This window comes from Hylobates moloch, unplaced genomic scaffold, assembly GCF_009828535.3.
Source record: "Hylobates moloch isolate HMO894 unplaced genomic scaffold, HMol_V3 SCAFFOLD_2, whole genome shotgun sequence".
NCBI lineage: Eukaryota > Metazoa > Chordata > Mammalia > Primates > Hylobatidae > Hylobates > Hylobates moloch.
In genome coordinates this window covers 53,274,274-53,287,477 of record NW_026652277.1, presented here as the reverse complement: position 1 = coordinate 53,287,477, position 13,204 = coordinate 53,274,274, and positions in this window count along the sequence as shown.

Genomic DNA, 13,204 nt, shown 5'->3' with positions numbered 1-13,204 from the left:
TAATCCCAGCTATTTGGGAGGCTGAGACAGGAGAATCACCTGAATCTGGGGAGCGGAGGTCGTGGTGAGCCAAGATTGTACCATGGCACTCCAGCCTGTGCAACAAGAGTGAAACTCGGTCTCAAAAAAAAAAAAAAAGATGCAAAAATCTTCAACAAAATACTAGCAAACTGAATCCAACAATACATATTTTTCCCCCCGAGGGAGAAGGAACCCCAGACTTTAGGGTTGGATCTTTATTAATATGTAATATCTATGAGGTATCCAAGTACAGAAATCAATTCACCAGTTCTGTACAGCATTCTGTAGGGAGATCAAATCTGGGATGTCTAAAGTTAAGAATTCAGGCCTTGGTAATGGATTAGATTAGATCCACTTGAGCTTATTTTGCAAAGAAGGAGAGGGAGGGAGATAGCGAGAGAGAGAGAGAGAGAGACAGAGACAGAGAGAGACAAAGATACACACAGGAAGACAGACAGAGAAAGAGACAGAGAAAGAGAGAGATGGACAGAGACAGACAGAGAGAAACAGACAAAAAGAGAGAGACAGAGAGAGAAAGAGACAGATAGGGCCAGAGAGACAGACAGACAGAGACAGACAGACAGACAGGCAGAGAAAGAGAGGAAGACAGACACAGAGAGAGAGACAGGCAGAGAGAGAGAGAGAGAAACAGACAGACAGGGACAGAGAGACAGACAGAGAGAGACAGACAGACAGGCAGAGAAAGAGAGTAAGACAGAAGACAGACAGAGAGACAGGCAGAGAGAGAGAGACAGAGACAGAGAGAAAGAAAGAGAGAGAAAACAATACATTAAAAAGATAATACAGCATGATCAAGTGGAATTTATCCAAAGGATATAAGGGTGGTTCAACAAATGAAAATCAATAAACATGATATATCACATTAACAGAATGAAGAAAAAAATGATCATTTCAATAGATGTGGATAAATTATTTGATAAAATTTAACATCCCTTCATTATAAACACTCTCAACAACCTAGGCTTAGAAGGAACTTACCTCAACATAACGAACACCATATATGACAAAGTCATGGTTAATATCACATTGAATGCAAAAAGTTGAAACTCAAACAATTCAACCGTAAAAAAAAAAATAAGCTTATTCTAAAGTGGGAAAAAGAGATGAATAGACATTTCTGAAAAGAAGACATACAAATGGCCAACAAGTATATGAAAAAATGCTCAACATCACTAATCATCAGGGAAATGAAAATTAAAATCACAATGAGATATTATCTTATCCCAGTTAGAATGGTGTCTTTGTCCATTTTGCATTGCTATAAAGAAATACCTTAGGCTGGGTAATTTATAAGGAAAAGAGGTTTATTTGGTTCGCAGTTCTGTGGGGTGCACGAGAATGTTGGCACTGGCATCTGCTTCTGGTATAGACCTCAGAAAGCTTCTAATCATGGCAGAAGGTGAAGGGGCAGTAGGCATGTCAAATGGTGAGAGAGAGATCAAGATAGCAAGAGGAGGAGTGGCACACTTTTAAAATAACCAGCTCTTGTGTGAACTAATATAGCAAGGACTATATTAGCATTATATAACTCATTACCTTTGGGGTGGTCACCAAGCCATGCATGAGGGATCTGCCTCCATGACCTAAACACCTGCCACTAAGCACCACTTCCAATACTGGTGATCAAATTTTAACATGAGATTTGGAAGGCACAAATATCCAAACTATATCAGATAGCTATTTTAAAGAGACCAAAAATAACAGATTCTGGAGAGTATGCAGGGAAAAAGAATCTCTTACACACTTATATACTGTGAGCATGTAAACTAGTATAGCTTATGAAAAACAGTATGGCTATTTCACAAAAAACTAAAGATAGAACTACCATGCACTCCCGCAATCCCACTACTGGCATTTATACAAAGGAAATCAGTTTATCAAAGAGATACCTGCACTCTCATGTTTACACTAACAAAGGAAGGATATGGAATCAACCTAAGTATTCATTAACAAATAAAGAAAGAAATTGTGGTATATATACACAATGGAATACTACTTGTCCATTAAAAAATAATGAAATCATGTTATTTGCAGCAACATGGATGAAAATGGAGATTATGTTGAGTGAAATAAGCCAGACACAGAAAGACAAATACCACACATTCTCACTCATATGTGGAAGCTAAAAAAGTTAATCTAATGGAGGCATAGAGTAGAATAATAGATACCAGAGCACTGGTGTGTGCATGGAGTAGGGGAGGACAGAGAGAGGTTGGTTAATGGGTATAAGTATACAGTTAGAAGGAATACGTTCTAATGTTTGATAGCAGAGTAGAGGGACTATAGTTAACAACAATTTATTGCCTATTTCAAAATAGCCAGAAGAGAGGATGTAAAATGTTTCCAACACATAGAAATGATAAAAACTCAATGTGATGGATATCCAAAATACCCTGACTTGATCATTTCACATTGTATTCACGTCACAAAATATAACTGTACCCCATAATATGTACAAATATGTATCAATAAATAAAAATAATTTTTAAAAACCTCAATAGGGACTTCCAGGTAAATTGTCAAGATAATTTTTTTTTTTTTTGAGATGGAGTTTTGCTCTTGTACTCCAGGCTGGAGGGCAGTGGTATGATCTCAGCTAGCCACAACCTCCACCTCCCGGGTTCAAGCAATTTTCCTGCCTCAGCCTCCTGAGTAGCTGGGATTACAGGCATGCACCACCACGCCAGGCTAATTTCATATTTTTAGTAGAGATGGGGTTTCTGCATGTTGGTCAGGCTGGTCTCGAACTCTTGACCTCAGGTGATCTATCCACCTCAGCCTCCCAAAGTGCTGGGATTACAGGCATAAGCCACCACACCTGGCCGATAATTTTAAAATAGATAAAACAAGCGAAGGACCGTGAGCAACAAAAACACCTCTGAAGAAAAATAAAAAATATATGGAGAAATAACCTACCACGTATGAAAATCTATTATCAGGGATAAAGAGTCATTTTATAATAAGAAAGGTAAATTCACGAATAGGAAAGGACAATTCTAAAGGTTCACACACTTAATACTATAGCTTTAAAATACATGACATGAAAATGGACAGAACTGAAATAGACAAGCCTTCAATTCTAGTTAGAGATGTCAATATCTTTCTTTTTTGTTGTTGTTTTTTGAGACGGTAGTGTCTCGCTGTGTCCCCGGGCTGGAGTGCAGTGGTGCGATCTCGGCTCACTGCAAGCTCCTCCTCCCGGGTTCAAGCGATTCTCCTACCTCAGCCTTCCGAGTAGCTGGGACTCCAGGGGCGCGCCTGCACGGCCAGCTAATTTTTGCATTTTTAGTAGAGACGGGGTTTCGCCATGTTGGCCAGAGTGGTCTCGATCTCTTGACCTCGTGATCCGCCCGCCTCTGCATCCCAAAGTGCTGGGATTACCAGCGAGAGCCACCGCGCTCTGCCAATATCTTGGTTTCAATAATGAATAGAACAGAATAAATGTTGGCAGAAAGTCAGTCAGGATATAGAACACTTGAACAACACTGACAACTAACTTTACCTGATTAAAATTTATAGAACAATTTATACCCCAAACAGCAGAATTCACAGTGCGCATAGTAAACTTACCAAAATAGACGATCTTCTGGACTATAAGATACATCAATACATTTAAGAAGATTCAAATTGTACAATATATATTCTCTGACAGTAATGGAATTAAAATAGAAATCGATAAGATACTGGTAAATGTATAAATATTAGGTTTCCTTTTTTATCTGTTTTATTTATTTTTATTTATTATTATTATTATTTTGATAAGGAGTCCCTCTCTGTCGCCCAGGCTGGAGTGCAGTGGCGCGATCTCACTGCAAGCTCCGCCTCCCGGGTTCAGGCCATTCTCCTGCCTCAGCCTCCGGAGTAGCTGGGACTGCAGGTGCCCGTCACCACGCCCGGCTAATTTTTTGTATTTTTAGTAGAGACGGGGTTTCACCGTGTTAGCCAGGATGGTCTCTATTTCCTGACCTCGTGATCCACCCGCCTCTGCCTCCCAAAGTACTGGGATTACAGGCTTGCCTTTTTTTATTTTCTTGAGACAGGGTCTCACTCTGTCTTCCAGGCTGGAGTGCAGTGAGGCAACCTTGGCTCACTGTTATCTCCACCTCCTGGGTTCAAGCAGTTCTCATGCTGAAGCATGAGAGCTTCCCGAGTAGCTGGGATTAGAGTCAGGTGCCACCACGCCCGGCTAATTTTTGTATTTTTGTAGAGACGGGGCTTTGCCATGTTGCCCAGGCTGGTCTCAAACTCCTGACCTCCAGTGATCGGCCCACCTTGTCCTCCCAAAGTTCTGGGATTACAGGCGTGAGCCACCAGACCTGGCTGAAATATTAGGAAATTATATAACACACTACCAAATAACTATGGGTCGAAGAAGAAATTACAGGAGGAATTAGTGTTTTAAACAAAAAAGTAAAACATTTTTAAAAACAATACTTGTCAATTAAATTTGTAATGTTATTTTTCTTAAATTGGGTGGTAGGTTGTTAGATGGTTGTTATGTTTTATAGCGTCACTATATTATAATTATACATCAGTTTGTATAAAAACATACAATTAAAAGATAAATGGAAATCTGAAATAAACACATGGAAAATATTCACTCAGGAAAGACTAGATAGGCATAATCCAAAATAGATTTGGGATAGATATGTGATAGATTTCAAGTTCCAAGGAAAAAGTAGCATTAAATCTTAGGGTACATTATGTGGAGTCACTTGGTTGATTGTTTTTTCTTCTAAAAACGTGTGATCTCCAATAACACTAAAAAACATACTACAACCCGTGTTGTTGCATGTTCAGGTTCTCTGTGGTCCTTGTCAAAGAATGAAAAATTAACATATGTGCTTCATGCAGTTGCTTGTCTCATCGGGCATCAAAAAAAAAAAAAAAAAAAAAGAAACCATAGCATCTGCAATTCCCCGTTTTAATTACATCCCAAAGTAATGGCTGCAGCTGAGCCATTTATTGCTTCTGTAAACGAGAGCCAGTAGAGGGAAGTTGTTTTGCCATAAGTCATTTCTGAAAGGGGAATATAATGGCGACAGCATAGGAGAGATGTTCAGAGTGAGGGACTTGGACTGACCTCTGATGTAATAAAAACAACTTAAGAGAGGCAAATTAGCATCTAGTAGTGAGGGACATGGGGGTGGGAACAGAAACGTAACCATGACACAGAAGCAGTAAAGACCCAGATTTCGCTGGAGTCACCAACCAAAGTGCAATGTCAACAAAATATCAGCAACTAATTCAGTTTCTTTATTAATAATATAAATAAATATTTTTATTCTGAAATAATTTCATTTTTCTGAGATTAAAAAAATTATTTACGTATGTAGAAAATTTTCCTGAGATATGGTTCTTAATACAAACACATATTCAATTATTGTTTACTTATGTGATTTGTTTTAGAATTAAGAGTTAAATGTTTTTATCATTGGTAATTTAAAATTATACTCACACACATACACACTTACACATACATATACATATATTCTTTAAATAGCTACAATTTCCCCAGGCAACTACTTACCATGACAAAATGTTGGTTGCTCAAAATCATTCTGTGTATTTTCTTAACCCTTAAATATTAAAGTACAAATAATTCTTCCTTTCTTCCCAGTATTGACAAACTTTGTGTTTTTTTTTTTTTTTTAGGAAAAAAACATACTTTCAAAAAAGATTATATCATAGAGATTGTATAGGAGATTTTTATTATTGGCTACAGAATAGATGTTTAAAACTTTTCACATTGACTAACCCTGAAAAATGAGGTTTTCATAATATTAAATGGGATCAGAAAACCATGTCAGATTTATAAAACTGTTTGTCCTACAAAACTATGTAAGTAGAAGGTTTTTGAAGAAGTTTGGCTCGAAGCACTTCATTATTTTGAAGACTGGATTAATGTTCATAGTTTTCCATTGCTCCTTTTTATGGGGGGGTTGTCTCAAACGCAGTATATTATGCAATGGTTTTGTCATGTATCAGTAATGATATTAACAGTCTAATGCTAAACAGGTTCTGAGAAAATGAAGAGGGAAAAAAAATGACTTACTATATTTACCCTGAAACAAGATTCAATCTGCCACTGTATTTAATGCTATATTTTTCATTATCTCACAAGCATATGTTGAAACCACTACAGATGATGAAGTTAGCTGCTGGGCAGAGTTATCATCAATGCTTTCCATCTTTATTTTAATAAGAGGAATGAGCAAATTGTTTGTGACCTTTGTCAAGGGCTTCGTGAAAGACAGGAAACCTAACCACAAAATCACTAGCCTGGAGCCCTATTGAATATTCAGAACCATCGTTCCTAGAATAAAATATCATATAACAAAGCCGTTGTTTCTGATAGAGCCATGTCTCAAACAAAAGGTCCAAAAGCTAAAGGTAAAATATATTTCATTTTTTTCTTTAAAAATATTGAATGTGTAATATTTGTTGGTGGTCATGTTGAATTTGTAGGAAAAACAAATTCAAGTTCCTTTAAGATCGATGCATCCTTAAAAATAATAATGTCTACCCCTACTTAGGACACCAGAATCTTAGTTAACCTTGACACCTTTATGAAACCAAACCTCCTGGGTTAAGTGGAATCATCGTATTGAATAGCAAAAGCAACATCTCTCGAGAGCTTACTACCATTGTGCTAACCTCTTTACTCAGTTATTTCACATAATCCTTACTGTGGAGGTAAATCCTGTGATCAACTCCATTTTTTAGATTGGTAAACTGGGCAGAAGAAGACAGAGTAAGTTACCTAAGATCATCCAGTCTGTGTTGGAATTCAGATGATAAAACTAAGACTTAAGGCATCTGATCTGGGTGCCCAGTGACTGCTCGATGCTGAAGGGAACTGGTATTGCAAAATTGCTATCTTTTGAAATAATCTTAGTTATTATATAAATGATGTATTTAGTATTTCTGGCTATTAAAAATAGAGAGTGTGAGAAAACTTTGGATTCTTAGGTGTATACTAGATTATCTTCCTAAATTATAAAAATAGTGGATTGCCTATGTTTCCCTGCAGGAAGACTGCATTTCCCTCCTAGAATTATCATAAAGTATCTCTAGCTTGAGAATATTTTATACATATATTTGGTCCTATTTGTAGACAAATATACTTTAATTACCGTTCTCTGTATTGCCATTACATAACCAAGAAGGCCTAAGCTAATACAGACAGGTGCTTGTCAAGTTCAATCCCCTCAATCCTGAGTGGAAAGTAGTCAGTGCCGCTTGACTTGTAACCCTAGGTATAGGACAGTTTAATTCACAATAAAAAGAAAATAAACATTCACAACTGCCCTCTGCCTGTTAATTGTGGGAGGATCACTGAAGATAATACAATTAACACATGTGAACTTTTGGTCTTTTGTGCTCACTCTCTAAATTTTATTTTTGTACTTGCAGTTTTACCTTAAGAGTAGCATACTTTTCTAAAACTCTCCTACAGTTATTTGTGATGAAAAAACACAATTGATTGGAAACAGAATCAGCTCTCTATCTTAAAGTCCCGCTGTTATTCACAAGTGATTTTTTAGTCTTGATCAGGAAGAAATATTTAACAGTGATGGTGCATTAAATTGTCTTTCTTTAGACAAATGCTACACAAAGTGGTTAGCCAACTGGCGACAATATCTAAACAGTTTGTTACCAGTTCATCATGCACAAGGGAGCTTGCCCCAGAGTGTAAAACAACACATTGCATCCTTTATTGAGAATGTCTTATAATGAAAAGAAAAAATGTAGCTGAACCAAACAGTGTGCTTTTGATGTAGTTGATTTACATTCCCAGACTGGCACTTTGAGTAAGACTGCTGTAGACCACTTTCAAACAAGACTTCACAATTTCAAACGTTCTTCCCTGCTGGATTGTCTTTGCTAAAAGCATTTATCTATTGCTTTTATTAAGGCCACTTAATCTCTATATTTCTCTTAACCTTTATAAGAACATGAAGAAAATCTCATAAATACTTCTCAATGTCCTCCTTTTCTTAACATTAAATAGTTAATAGTCCTAATATTTCTCAATTAATAAACACATTATCAATCATTGAGGTTTTAGAATGAAGAACTCTGAAATAGAAGTCCTAAGACAACTTGATTTCTTCTTATGGTAGTCATATATTGCTCACTCAATCTTCTTGTGACTTTTTTTCTTACAAAAAACAAAGAAAATCACTTTTAATTCAAAAAATAGATCACAGTGATTTTATTTTTAAAATTTTCATATCAACTATCATTTTAAAATTTAATAAATACATCCATATTATAATTTCATAGACATTCTACCTTCCAATTATTAAATAGGGATATTTCAAGAGCAATATTATGGACCAATGCCTTGAGTTTTCCCAAAATTAAATGACTAAAGCCCCTGACACTGAATTTCAATCATGTAATTTTATGTACGTGCATCTGTTAGTTGAAAAATTGAATATACACTGTCAAAAATTTTTTAACTGAAAGCTGTTTTGTAACATATTTTAAATGAAAAAATGGGATACAGTGTTATTCTCTTAGCTTGTTTCATTCTTGTTTGTTTTTTTTAGCTTCAGCAAAGAATTCCTGTCACAACATTAAAGAAATATGGACAGTCTTCAGGGATGCAATTGAAAATGAACAAATATGAAAATAAAACCATGGTTAATCCTAATAGATATAGTAAGAAAAGCAAATTAGGATTTGGAAATGAGGAAAATATCTAAGCAGTCACTTATATAAACAGTCACAAAATTGGAACAATGCTGTCAGTCTAGCAGTGACATACAAATGACACCTTTGTGCAGATTCACTGTACAGAATTAGTCTTGAATGGCTAGATCTAATTTGAACAGACACCTCTTTTCAACTCTTAAATTTCTCAAATTAATTTTTGCTAATCATTATTCAGTTTTTATTTGGCCTAGCCTCTTAGGTGTTACACATGCGTCTTTCTGTCAATGACCCCCCTCCTGGGAACATAGTCATAGAGGAGCAGGATACATAGCTGTCCTGATATGAACTGACTCCCAGGGTGGTATGCTCACATGATTTGCGTTGGGCTAATGGGCAAGACTTGAAGAGATGTGTTGGAAATTCCCACTTCTGTTTTGTCAGTTAACGTTGATAGACAAATATACTATAATGGCTGCTATATGGAGTTTGCAAAGAGAAACACACCTCTTGAGAATAATAACATTGATATCCTTTGGAGTTGCATAAAAATAATCTGGGAGAAAAAAGATTTCTTGGAAGTGTTCTCCTATGAGTATGTTTTTCTGTGCTATCATAGACTTGGCAAACTGTCTTTTGCTGTTGCGGTTATAGTCTGGCTATACTGAGGTAGAAACAATCACTAAAGGAGTAGATGTGAAATTCTGAATCAGGAAGACTAATTCCAGAGTAGCCATGTGGGGACTCCAGATAAGCCCTCTGAGACATTAGTGGTTAGCTGTCTGCAAAACAGGGCTCTTAATTTAACTTTAGGAGATATTTTTGAATAGTAGAAGAAAAAATACTTAGAGACAGTTTAGATGTTAATAGACATTAGGTGATCAATTAATGCTTAAAAATGTTTTTGTCTAGGTGCAGATACATTCACTCTTGTTTTACACATGTAATTTCAGCTTTCTGTAACATACTGAAACCACTGCTACATCCTCATATGAGGGTCTCATTCATTCATTTTCATCTGGTATATTCATTGTATATGTGTATGTATACAGAACAGCAGGCACATGCACCCCCACACCCATGTTTGCTTCCAGATTCAAACGGTTTTTGGACTCTCTGAAGCCCATTTCATTTTTTCTCTATGCCCATGAATCCCAGAAGAAACTTTGATTTAGGGTCTCTATCTCATGAAATTCGTTTGGATGATTAAATTGATATAGCAGTTACTAAGAATGCTATCTTCCAAAAGTTCCTTCATTCCTTTGTCTTTTTTGAGTAGGTCCTTGTTGGCTAAAGAATTGAGGGGAAATTTTCTAAAATTTGATTTTCCTTTGTAAAAACTAATTGGCTATATTCCAAAGGAGCAAAGCCAGATTGTCTTTGCAAATTGAAACTAAAACCCTGCACTTGTGATCAGAGACCCAAGTGCTATGATTTATTAATATTATTTTGATATCCAGTACTTGAAAAATAGTTTGTATGAACAATTGGGGAGTCTAGCAAAATAGTTTTGACATTTCGCTAACATTAGTGCTTCAACACTGAACCATCTGCTAGAGAGTTGCGAGTCTGAATGAAAGGTGCAAACCTGGATTAGCATCGATATGGTTTTCTTTCAAGTTTGGCTTATTCTCATCTCACTGGATGTTTTCCAGGTCCCTTTTGAAGCCAAGATTGCCATTGTAGAGTGCAATGCCATATGTTAAGATTCATGTGACATATTACCTAAAAGTCATGAATTATTATACCGTGTCTCTTTACGAAGCTGTGATTAGACATGTTTATGTAAGTGCACCTCCAAAGAAAAATGGTACCCAGTGTTGGGCAACAGTTTGCCTGGTAGCATCAGTGACATTCCCTGACACAGAGAGTATCTCAAAAACAGTCTAATCCTGGGATAATGAAAAATCAATGCCTTTTCCCTAAGTGTACTGATCTTAGAGAGGAAATAACAGATTAAAAGAATCATTAGGAATAAATCAGTAACTTCCTCTGCAACACAAAAAATCATCAAGAAAAATGAAATCACTCAAAAGCTAATCAAAACACCTTATGTCTAAGGACAAGTCAAAAATTGCAAAATAACACATCATGTTACTAAAGAAAACATAAATGTCAATGTTTTGTTCTGCCGAATATTTCAAAATATATATGCATATACAAATAAATACATATACATACATATATGTATACATATATATGTACATACACACATTTATACACACACACAAACATACACAGAGTGTTTGCTAGTAGTTAATCAGAGGTACTGCAGGTTATAAATGGAGCTTGACATTTTTCTCTAATATCATTCAAGAAATGAATAAATGGAGCTCATCTTGGTATTTTAAAATCCAAACAATACTTTGGCTTTTAAAATGATTTGGGATGGCTAGCTTTGTATTTCTTTATGCATAAGGATTAGGGCAGGAGGAATGTTTCTGTATTCCATGTTCTATAGTCTATATTCTAACTAATGCTCATAGACACTTACTGACAGATATATATTTGTACTGCTTTCGAAGTATCTAGGATAAGACCATTTTTGATTAATGCCTAATGTTAAAAAAATACTAGTCATTATAAGAAACAAAGATATGTCAAAACAGCTTGTTTAATCTTTGGAATATGTAACATTTGTATATATTACTATACATAAATTAGTGATGAAAGATTAATCAAAATTGGTAATACTATAAATCGCCTGGAGGAGATGCATACGTTTTAACAATAATGATACATAACTGATTTTCTCAGCAACATTTTCTATGTATATTTTTAGTGACCTAATAAATATGATATTCAAAGTTAAGGGATATTTCCACATATAACCAGTTCAAATTATAAAGATTTCTAAATCCTTAGGAAATTGTATGGAAGTAGGACTTTTTATACATACATACATATAAATATGTACACTTCATGTAGTTACAAAATGAATACACTCAAACTTGCCGGCCCATATTTTCTTAGCTTCGACAGAACTTAGTGGGCATATAGTCAAGGCTCTGTGTCACTGTGGGATCAGCCACACGTGATTATGTATGGGATCAGCATGATCGGCTGTCACTGGTTTCACTGACATCTGTCCCCACAGTGAGACAAGCTGCAACATGAATTATTGAAGACATACACATGCAGATCTTTGTCATGATTACGCCAAATAATACATTTTGCAACACTCTCGAGAGCTGAAAGAAGTCATGGACCACGTTGTCTTTAACCCTTTTTGGCAATCTGCTACTTTGTTACAGATTTAAAAAAGAAACACAACACTGTGACACTTTGTGATAGGCTTTTGTTTCTAACATAAATGAAAAACAAATTCTCCCTCCCCTCCCTTTAAGAGTTTTTATCTGCTCTTTTTTACAGATATTCGCCAAATGATTTGAATACACTTAGTTTGATAAATTTTTTCTATAGTTAAATGGTAAACAGAATTAGTCTCCTCATTTATAGACGATTTCAATTTGGCAGATTAGTTGATGCTACCTCACTAAGGAACCATCTTTAATTGGAGGAGCTTGAAGTAGTTTACAAAAAATTAATAAATGTTAGCATTAGTAATATCTCTTTTTTTTGAGATGGAGTCTTGCTCTGTCGCCCAGGCTGGAGTGCAGTGGCGCGATCTCGGCTCACTGCAAGCTCTTGCCTCCCAGGTTCACGCCATTCTCCGGCCTCAGCCTCCCTGAGTAGCTGGGACTATAGGCGCCTGCCACCACACCTGGCTAATTTTTTGTATTTTTAGTACAGATGGGGTTTCACCATTCACAGGATGGTCTCGATCTCCTGACCTTGTCATCTGCCCACCTTGGCCTCCCAAAGTAATATCTTTAAAGTTGTTGTGAAATTTAAACAACTTCGTTGATATTCTTGTTAATCAGGAAATATACTCCAGGGTAACAACTTGAGGGTCTCTCTTTTGAAAATTTTGTTCTGCTCTGAAGCAGTGCTTTTATAATATAATCTGCCCTCTAAACACCACAAAAGTATGTCCAACACTCAATTCTATCTATTATGTATATTTTTATATTTATATGCTTATGTATTAAGGGTTGGGCAATATATATATTTATAATTCTAGGACAAAATATGTTGCTATATTACTAACCATGTTACCATATAATTGAATGATTCAAATATAATATATTTGGCCTTGAATAAGTTACTTAACCTCTCTTTGCCTCAGAGACACAGAACATTGCTCAGATATAAAATGGCATAGTAGGTGCATACTTGCCTGTCATGCAGGGTTGTTGTATAGGTAGAATAAACCTATGAAATGTAAAACGTATAACAAATTCAGAACACTAGTATTAAACATCCATAATAGCTGTTTCATAAACTAATAATATAGCTGTTATAATGGTTTATTTTCCCAAAGATATTTGCATTTAACAAACATGTTTACATTTCCCCTTGGAAAATATGGCTAAGAAATTTTCTGATAATTATTGCTACCTTCTCTTATTTTCTACCCTGTTCCTATTTCTGTTTCCAA